Genomic DNA, 10,614 nt, shown 5'->3' with positions numbered 1-10,614 from the left:
AACTATACAACATAGCGTCTGATAAATGGTGTACCAGGGTGGCAAAAGCAATTATAATATACCCAAATTGCTACAAAAAGGCGTACGCCCCCCTCGCTCACCGAATCAGAGGCGGTAACCCTATCATTCGTGCGGCAGAGAGTATAAAGGTAGCAGGTACACTCTTAAAAATGAACTTCACCGCCATAGCAAAACTCCTAGTCAACCACCATCTCGAAGGATATCGTTATCTGCCCTGATTTGTTGAAAACGGGAGGCGTACGCCTTTTTTTTGTGACAATTATAAACAGCATATAAGTGTCACAAAAAAAAGGCTCACGCCTCCGGTTTTCCACAAATCAGGGCAGATAACGATATCATTCGAGATTATAGTTGGTTAGGAGCGAGCTATGCGGTGAAGTTCATTTCTAAGAGTGTGGTTTGTTGAAAACGGGAGGCGGAGCCTATTCTGTGCCGTGCATAATGAGCACAAAATAGGCTCCGCCTCCCGTTTTCAACAAATCTAGGGCGAGAACGTTGTCATTCGGGATGATGGCTGGCTTGGACCGTGCTATGTGGTGAAGTTCATTTTTAAGAGAACCCCACCACCACCACCTCATTTTTAAGAGTGTAGGTCAACATAGCGTCTGATAAAGTGTGTAACAGCGTGGCAAAAGCAATTATCATATACCCAAATTGCTACAAAAAGGCGTACGCCCCCCTCGCTTGCCGAATCAGAAGCGGTAACCCTATCATTCGTGGCAGAGAGTGTGGTATACCACACTCTCTGCATAGTTCATAGTTCATAGTTGCATAGTTCGATCGAACTATGCAACCTTCTAGGCACAACATATGCGACAACTATTATACCTCCTGAAAGGTGTACGTATAACTGCTCCACTCGTGACGCTTCTGAATTTCTTCGCAACCTCAAGTCACTCCCCCTCCCGCTTTCCCCCTTTCCCCCCTCTCCCTCCCCCTCCCCCTCGTATACACAACCTTTCGTTGCCCAACTATACCTCTTTGAGTTCCGAAAATGCTCCCTCGTGCGAAGACCTTCTTCTTTCCTGCTGCCCAGCGCCCCCTGGCCCCCGCTCCAAAAGCGTGCCTTCCACATTGACGCGGTGTCTGACGGCCGTTGTGTTTGAGCCCGAGTCATGGGCGCTCGACGTAGTCGGCGTGGCGGCGTGCACAGGCCTCGAACGAGGGCCCTGTCCTTCAAGATACCGGGAAACCTGACGATCGCATCACGGAATTTTTGGTCGCCGACCATCGCGACACGGACTACTGGAACTACCGTCGACGAGCACGGTAAGTTTTTGTTTCAGTTTATTAGCGGGAACGAGTTGATGCTGGACGGATGCTGGCTTTCGTCGTCCTTGCTCGTAATAGGGCGATGACTTCGATTGTCACCACCCGTGTACACTCTGTTCAGTGCTAGAATGAATCGGCTTGTAACTTTTCTCTGTATTCTTATTTACCGCTGTGTTTTATTTTATCACAAACAGTGCTCACTTAGGAGTTAAAATAAAGAAACAAATACTAGATACTTATATTGAATCTTTACACTTATACTCACTGCTTATCTGCAACGGTTGCATTTTGATACTAAATAATTTGTTTTCTAACGCAGAAAAAGGTTTTAGGATAGCTATAAAGAGCGTACTTTTTTGGGGCAGTGCTGGTTATTGACTGTGTGAAACTACCAACACGAACCGAAAATCGTGGTTTGAACTAATTCCAAACTACACTTCCTTGCGCCGTGTCGTGTCCGTTTTCCTTTTCTTTCCTTTTCTTTTTTTTTAGTATGGAGATTCTCCACCTGGTGAAGCGATGGAAGCTTACTGGCAGCAAATACGCGCATCTCGTTCAGCTGCTGCTCAGCACAAAATAACAGTTTACAGCGGTTTTTTGTTTCGGGTTCAACCCTAATTCCGATGCCCGAAAAAAAAAAAAAAAAAAGAACTGAAGTGAACGAGCATGAACCGCAATTGCGGTTCTATAGCACAAGTGCCGAAATGAAGATTTCGAGAGTTGCACATACTCGAATTTCGTTTCTTAAACAGTAACTGTATGACGGCTACGTTACTTTAACATGCTAACTGTATAGCTGTAACTATTTATACTTGAAAACGTAGGTAAACCGTTGTTCTCTGTAGTTGTTGTTGTGTAGTGTTGTTCTCACAAGCTAGATGTAACTGTACAAAGTAACTTTACTTTTTTTGAAATATCTCACCCATCCTTGCTTCTGTGGAGACTGTATGAACATCATATAGTTGGTAATCAGAAGGAATATGAGTTCATCGGATCAATTATAATTTGTTTCATAGGTCGCAGAGCCTGTGGCGGGATGAAACTGCCGCGAGCACCCTTGATCGGTTTTCTTTGTTTCGCCTTGGGTTTCGAAGATACGATGCAAGAGTTATGAACAGATTATCGTAACATAGACGTATATACCGAGTACCAATAATACAGATAACGGAGTTGCATGTATCAGCGCCAAAGCATAGTTGTTGTCGGATATTTTCCAAGTATAGCGTTTTCCGTTTTCTTCCCATACAACTTGTAAAGATGGAATGTGCAATCTGCCGCCCGCAAAGGCGGATACTGTGTGATGAGATTGCCCGTATCAGCAAGAGGCCGATCAATTTAGCTGCACTCATTGGCCCCCTATGAAGATCTTGTGCTCCATCATCGGGTTCTTCACCTGTTCATGGACTTCCCGTCGTCCACTGGATTGCTCCAGACGCTTAAAATTCCTCCCCGTATTTTCATCCTTCCTTCATCATCTTCATACAGGGTGTTTCAAAAAACGTGTCATTCGGACTTTATAAAAAAACGGGGCGACGGAAAAATACGGGGTAAACGGCATTTGTTTGACAACTGAATTTGCCATCTTGCAAAAATATTTTCATTTGATTTTAATTAAAATAAATTGAATTTCTTTAGTTGAACTTCAAAATTTCCCAAGTCAACCTAACGTTTTTTTTACAGAATCAGAGAACCCGTAGCGAACTTAGTCAGAACCACCAAGAAATCCGCTCGATATTGCAAAGGGAATTGCCCAAAAAAAGTCCCGAAGTTGAGGCTTCAGAGTTTCGGGTATTCAACAGCGTACCAAATTAGTCGCAAAGATGCGCGTTGGGCAGGACATGTTCCTGCCCCAATGAAGCTAGAACAGTTTATCGCCGGACCCGCGTGCACCACAAGACGCGCCGATAACAAGGCGGGTGGCATTCCACCATACGTTGATAAGCGGCAAACAAAAATGATTCCGCCTCTTTTTTCCCGCCCTGTTTTTTTTTTCGACCTTCTGTCTTTCATGGGGGCAGGAGCAAGTCCTCCTTTCCACGAATCTTGCCTCTGATTTCGTGCGCCGTTGAATACCCGAAACTTTGAAGCCTCAATTTCGGGACTTTTTTTGGGCAGTACCATTTGCAATATCGAGCGGATTTCCTGATGGGTCTGACTAAGTTCGCTACGGGTTCTCTGATTCTGTAAAAAAAACGTGAGGTTGACTTGGGAAATTTTGAAGTTCAATTAAAGAAATTCAATTTATTTTAATTAAAATCAAATGAAAATATTTTTGCAAGATGGCAAATTCAGTTGCCACACAAATGCCGTTTACCCCGTATTTTTCCGTCGCTCCGTTTTTTTAGAAATTCCGCATGACACGTTTTTTGAAACACCCTGTATAATGTTCCACGTGCAATGGGGTAGGATACCGCACCGCCGCGGTGAAACACCCCATCTCATCGTCATCATCTATTGTTGGCGTTGTTGTTGTTGTAACGGATCAATAGTTGTGAGAGTGAAATATCATTTGTGACGACTAAAAGTTGTGACATTTGTGAATAATACCTGCGTGCGGCCCGTAAACTTGCGCGGTATCGCCAAATTTAACAGTTTGACGCCAATGATTTGTCCCTGTTCGACTGGACTGAATTAAACCGAGAAGAACCGCGTTGACCGGCCCCCATGACCGCCAAGGGCTTTGCTTATAGTGCAACTTGGATTACGTTCTTGGGATCGTTGCAAACGCCACTGACTCGCAGGGGCTGTGACAGGCACCAGACGGCTGACAGACGGCTTTGCATGTCCTATAGCTCAATATAGCGCAGAAGCAATATGTCGTAATTCAACTAGTAATTACACTTATACACACGATAATCTCTGAGAGATCACACTAACTTGCAATTGGGAATTGTTCTTTGAAACGGTTCAATTCCGTTTGAAAAACGGCCGCACCGGTGACCATCTTTCTCGCTGTGTTCTACGGCAAAAGGCAATGAACGCGTACAAAACTCAATCGGCTCTTTTTATATACAGTATATATATTTTTAAACTCAAACTCAATCGTCTCTGACATGTGCTTTCTGAATCATCTGACATTACAGCTGGACAGTATCTATCTCGACACTTACTTAATATATTTTTTAAATACTTTATAATAATATTTATATTTATAATTATTATATTATTATATATTATTTATATATAGTAGTTCAAAAAAAGACGCGGAAACAGATTTTAGGGAAGTTACAAACACTAGTTTATTAGATAGGGAGACGTTAAAAAGTAAAATGGGCAAGGTGTCGACGTTTCGACAGTGGCACTGTCTTCGTCAGGACAAAAGATGCGTAGCTGGTTACACATTACTTAAATAGGTTTGGTAGTGGGAGAATGCCTCCTGGGGGTCCAAAAGTGGCACAGCGTTGGTTCCACAGTGTAGAACCATGACACGCACACTTGGTGGCAGCGAGTCTACTTCCTCCAGGAAATCCATGATCTTTCCTCAACTGCGGGATACAAACGTCGTTGGCATCAGTCGAGACCTGGGATTAAAATGATGATTTATGTATTTATTGATTATGTTTATTATTTAGTCTGAGAGTCTCCAAGAATATATACATATTCAGCAGTTGCACATATAATATATATATATATATATATATGGCGACATGGCGACGTTTGAGTTACAAACATATATATATATATATATATATATATATATGTTTGTAACTCAAACGTCGCCATGCCAGTACTGGACAGCTCCGGCTATTTTTTTTCATTTTGTATATATATATATTAATTATTATATATTTATATTTATTATAAATAATATTTTTTTCCTCAAATACTCTAACGTGCCACAACCATTTATCGGCCTCCGCGGATCAGTTGGTTGCGGGTTCGAACCCTGCCGCCAGCAACTTTTTGGTGGCAGGGTATACAAGCTGCTTAGACACGCCGTCTTGGCGCGAGGGACGTTATTTTATACTGTGTACCGTGTGCAGAGCATTGGGCGGACGCTAGAGAACTCTCATGTGGACAGAATTAATTCGCATGCAGACCGACCACTCTGCCATCGCTGGTGATCATAATTGCCTCGCGACGTAAAGCCACCAATTATTATAACTTTTAATTTATTTACCCCGCATTACTGGTGCTGCTACTTTTCGTTTCGTAGTTATTCGGCAACTGTATATACGCCATACCTGGGTAGTAATGTCATTACAGTAATGAATTACTTTTTCTTGAAATTTGTAATGTAATGCATTACTTTTGACATTACGTAATTTCTAATATGTAATTTAAATTACATTTGGGCAGTAATTTTAGTGACATTACTTATTGCTTTTTACATAAGAATCGAGTGTTCAGGTTAACGGTTTGTAGCTTGCGAGAATCATTGTTTGCGGGCCCCACGCTCCGGACAACCTTCCTGTACATTGTGTCATCTTCGTCTCTACATTGTGGAACGATACGTCATACGTGGCACGCTGACACGTACGCTCTTAAAAATGAACTTCACCGCATTGCGGTGAAGTTCATTTTTTAAGGGTATAGAAGAGACAAATAGAAGGGTGTGATTTAGCTCGCTGTAATGACTTAGTAATGTCATTATTTTTTCGTAGTAATTGTAATGTAATTTCATTACATTTCAATTGCAGTAATGAGTCATGTAATTTAATTACATTTTAGAAGTAATTTACCCACACTCTTAGAAATGAACTTCACCACATAGCACGCTCCTAGCCAACCATCATCTCGAATGATGTCGTTATCTGCCCTGATTTGTTGAAAACGGGGGGCGTACGCCTTTTTTGTGACAATTATGAACAGCATAAGCGTCACAGAAAAGGCGTACGCCTCCCGTTTTCAACAAATCAGGGCAGATAACGATATCATTCGAGATGATGGTTGGCTAGCAGCGTGCTATGCGGTGAAGTTCATTTTTAAGAGTGCAGGTATGGTATACACGAATAGTGGAAACCAACCTGCCTTATTTTGTCCCGCACAGTTTGCCCCGTCATGTGTTCTCTCGGCATTTTGCCGGCATCGTCCCGTTCAGAAAATCCTTCCGTTCCAAGTCTATTGTACCAAACGGGCCCAGAAAGTATTTCCTTATCTGTCTCGCGTGACGCTCAAAAGTGACGTCGTGTTTCGGTTTCCGTTTACCAGTTGTCCGATAGTAACCCGGGTTACTTGGGGATTTTTTGTGTTTGTCGCGTTACCACCGCCAAGTGCTATAAGCAGAGTATAGAGACGTGGACACGAGGAAAGCAGGAAGGAATGAAGATATGCGTCTTAGGCCGACTTCATGGGGAACTGCTCCTGAAAAGCCGGTCAGAAAACCACAGGCAGGATTTGATCCCACCGCCTCTTTGCCTGTAAGGTAATGTAAAGCATTAGTAGAGTTGCAATCACAGAAAATCTATCCATTGGATAACCTTCAGTACTCTTACCAGTGATGGCCACTAACTACTTCTACAGTAGTTTAACTATAACTACTAACTACTTTGTGATGAGAGTAGTTTAACTAGTAGTTCAACTACTTTTCAGGGGAGGTAGTTAAAACTACTTCTTTAACTACTGCAATGTATTTTAACTACATCTCTAACTACTTAACGTTGTCCATCAACACCAATCCCATTCTATAGTGTTCTTGGACACCTAAATATGAATCACAAGCAGTGATAAAAGTGAAGATTTAGTACACATGTACGGCACAATTGCTCTGCACCTCCGTTCTCATCAAACAAGTAGCTCAAGGTAAAAATCGGAAGCACAATCGTGCCGTAAAGCTTGTGGCAAAATCTGAAGTAGTTGGCGCATTCAGTAACCTAACTACTGTAGTTAACTACTCGAAATAGTAGTTTAACTAGTAGTTGCCACTATATTTCTGCAGGTAGTTGATAACTACTTTTTAACTACAATCAGGTAGTTTAACTAGTAGTTTAACTACATGTAGTTAACTACTGGCCATCACTGACTCTTACGTCCCAATTGCGCTCATCGTTTTTTTTTAGAAAATTAAAATTGAAAATTACGCGCAACATTGCGTTCAAGTCGCCACAAACTGCGCATTGCTTGTCAAGTACGGCGCCAAAACTACATTACATTTGCCAGGGCCGGCGTCTATAGAGCAGGAGGGGGGGGGGGGCACCCCTGAGCTTGCCTAAAAGGGCGCCAAAACGACACCTTTCGGGAAGCAAGAACACACACATTTCCCACTTGTCTCCCCCGAAAAGTAGACGCCTCTGCCTGACTGTGTCTAAGACGAAAGAAGTCGGCTACGTAGCCATCATGAGCAGCAAGCCACAGTCGGGAACATAGACCACTGTTGCTTGACAAATTGCGAGTTATATTTCCAACCAGACGTCGCCCCGAGTGGTTTTACCGCAAAAGTTAGTGGCAGATTCAAAGTACTTAGCGTTCCCTGTCAGATGCATAACCCGTGCTGGATTAACAAGCAACAAACTACACCGCCAACAGTGAATGGCTTCCTTCATAAATGACTGAGGCGCAACAAATACCAGATTCAAGAAGGACGTTCCTATAGCTGACCGGAAGCGAGGTCTTTGATGTGCACACCCTAAAGCCCTGGTCCGTACGCTATGTCTGTAGCGGACTTGTGCTACGACACGCGGGATCCGATTATGTCACGCAGGCATGTCGGGGGTATTACGAAATCCTATAGTTAAGAATCCACAGGTACAAAGCCCCAGACGTTCGAAACCCCCAATAGCACCGCCTAGAACACGCGCGAGGACCCGTAGTCAATAAACTTGGACTAGCTTTGGTCTCGATCACTATACAATCACAATAGGCCTCACTGAATCATAAACTATAACCAACGTGGTTTTCTTTCTGTGTTGCTCCAGCGCGTCCACCCTGCTAAGCTAAAACGAATTGGACGGACATCGACAACATGCGAAGCTGACACGTTGCCCAATATTCCATTTCGAAACACGGCCCTCGCAGATAATAAGTCTTGATACTGCTGATTTGGGATTTTGGTATTGCGGATTTTGTGACCTGGGATTTGGAACCCTGGGACAATGTGACATCCCCGGCAGGTCGGCCCCTTCATTTTCATTGCTGCTTTTCCAGCGCGTTTTTGTAAAGTCACGGTCGACTCGCTATTATATCACAGGTAGAAATTATTGTGTGTTTTGACTCATGCTTGATGAATTTTGAGATACGACCGTAAGGTTCGTGTAGATGCTAAAGTTCACTAAAGAGGGCGCCGCGGTTTTCGTGTCACGGCGGTGAACGCGCTGAATGTTGATGATGATGATGATGATGATTGAAAAAAAAAAATAGGTAAAGTGGTAAAGTGGGTAATGTAAAGTGGTTCAATTAGAAGGGCTAATGTAATGAAAATATTTTCCACAATCACTCTGAGCATAATAAGGGAGCGTGTGATGTATATAGCTTTGGTATATGAATACGATCTTGGAGCTGCCATAAACATCGCGGTATTTCTGGATAGATGTGCCGGACAAGGTTGGAAAGATTTCCTTTCAGAGCTCCTTCATATAGCCTGATATCGAATTTTCGCTGACTACACAGTCAATGCCTACATGGTTCATGCCATCCAGAAATGGAACGTCCATTTACCTACACCGCCTGGTGTTTTTTCTTCCCCGCTTTTATTAACATGCTCGGTCGACACTCGATCCCGCTTCATTTGTCGAGACTAAGATAGATCCACCCAAGACGTTCGCGGACATTACTGCCGATAAAAGTTGGCGGGGATTGATGAATGAGAGGCCGGAAGTTCTCCGGGGCCGACTTTTCCTGGAATCTGCACCAGAAATGAAAAGAACGGGTGTCTTCTGTTATGTCCTCATGAAACAGCCGATCCGCGTCCAAGATGTCGCGCTTCCTTTCTTCTAGAAAACCGCGTGCAGAAACATCTACGTCTTAACGATAACGGTAAACGATGCTTTATTGCAACTTCCACAGAAAAAAAAATAATAAATAAAAAACACAATCAGGGGGAAGTCAAAAAGCAGCACGAGGCTGCTTGACGAGGGCGTTATACTCCTTTAACATGATCGTCGCGACGGCATGCGCAGCAAATGAACAAGATCATCTATTTTATAGGGAGTGACTTTTTCGGGTTAAACCCGATTCCGCCCGGTTATTCCCCCCGAACTGATCTCCGACCAATTCGGGTTAAACCCGATTTCTCCCCGAATTCCAGTCACTGTGAAATCCTCAAGTGACGTTTCCACCGAAGACGAACAAAGGTCGCCACGTGTAACGCATGTAAGAATGGGTCACTTACGTTCCCAGCAATACACCTATCTGTGTCAACACTGTCTATGCCTTCGGGAATTACCGCCCGAAGATCACGATCCCGCAAAAAAAAAAAAAAAGAAAAAGAATAGGAAAGGACTTAATAGACAAGAGGAGAAACAAAAACACCCGATAACACCCGAAGACACAATTATCGCCCGATTTCTCCCCGAATTACAGATATTAAGAATAGCGCCCGATTTTTATCCCCCGAATCTGAGAAAGGCATTTAACCCGAAAACGTCACTCCCTATAGACTATTTAGTGCGAAATATGGAACGCAATTTGACATAAGAATACACCTTTAAAACTATAACACAACCATGACAGGATACTACAGTGGCATTGTGTACAAAATAAAAAATTGAGCTGCTATCCCGAATATCAAATTAAATAAACAACGATCTTAAGGAAGAAAAGGAGAGGTCAAATTGACATACACCTTCTGGGTATGAGAACTGTTCAAACCGTACGTAAGGGCGTAAGACAGGGACTCATGGCCGTCACTGTAAACTTTTTCACACCTTTAAAGGTGTGCGCTATGCACATTCAATCTGGTTGCGTAACATTGCATCTCCAGTATGATATTTTACAAAATTCGGAAAGCATTACTAAAGATCGAGTGTCAGTGCAAATTTTGCTTTCATTATGTCTTGGATATCGTCGGTACGAGCTAATGCATATATGCATCACTATCGATAATTGAGCACGCGCAAGTGTCTACAATACTGTTGAACAATGTTGAGATGTTGCAAGACTAAATTTTTGGAGGACAGACAACACTCGAGTAAAGAAAAATTGGTGCAAAATCGTGCTCCATTATGATGTTACCAAAATTACACCTAAATAGGCGTGCGCCATGCACGCTATTACACCTTTAAAGGTGTGAAAAGATTTAGAGTGATAGTTACTCCTAAACCTGGGTATTGTCCATTTGTCACAGTGACGAGTACGTTGTGGCAAGTGTCGTAACGCAAACAAGGATAACGTAACGTTATTATTTTGCCGTGTAGCAACTAGAAAAGACTTGAACATGTGATAGAT

The 10,614-nt window shown here is 42.8% G+C and overlaps 1 protein-coding gene across 1 annotated transcript in view; it reads left to right on the top strand.

The window, feature by feature from the left end:
* Window positions 1-1,149: 1,149 nt before the first annotated feature.
* LOC135396593 (tyrosine-protein kinase transmembrane receptor Ror-like) overlaps window positions 1,150-10,614 on the top strand; it is a 170,957-nt gene continuing 161,492 nt past the window's right edge. The window contains exon 1 of the mRNA XM_064627641.1: window positions 1,150-1,290. The gene's annotated coding sequence lies outside the window, so the exon portion shown is untranslated. The remainder of the gene's footprint in view (window positions 1,291-10,614) is intronic.

This window comes from Ornithodoros turicata, chromosome 1 (assembly GCF_037126465.1).
Source record: "Ornithodoros turicata isolate Travis chromosome 1, ASM3712646v1, whole genome shotgun sequence".
NCBI classification, from domain to species: Eukaryota; Metazoa; Arthropoda; class Arachnida; order Ixodida; family Argasidae; genus Ornithodoros; species Ornithodoros turicata.
Note: the sequence above shows the minus strand (reverse complement) of the source record. Positions and strands in the feature narration are given on the sequence as shown.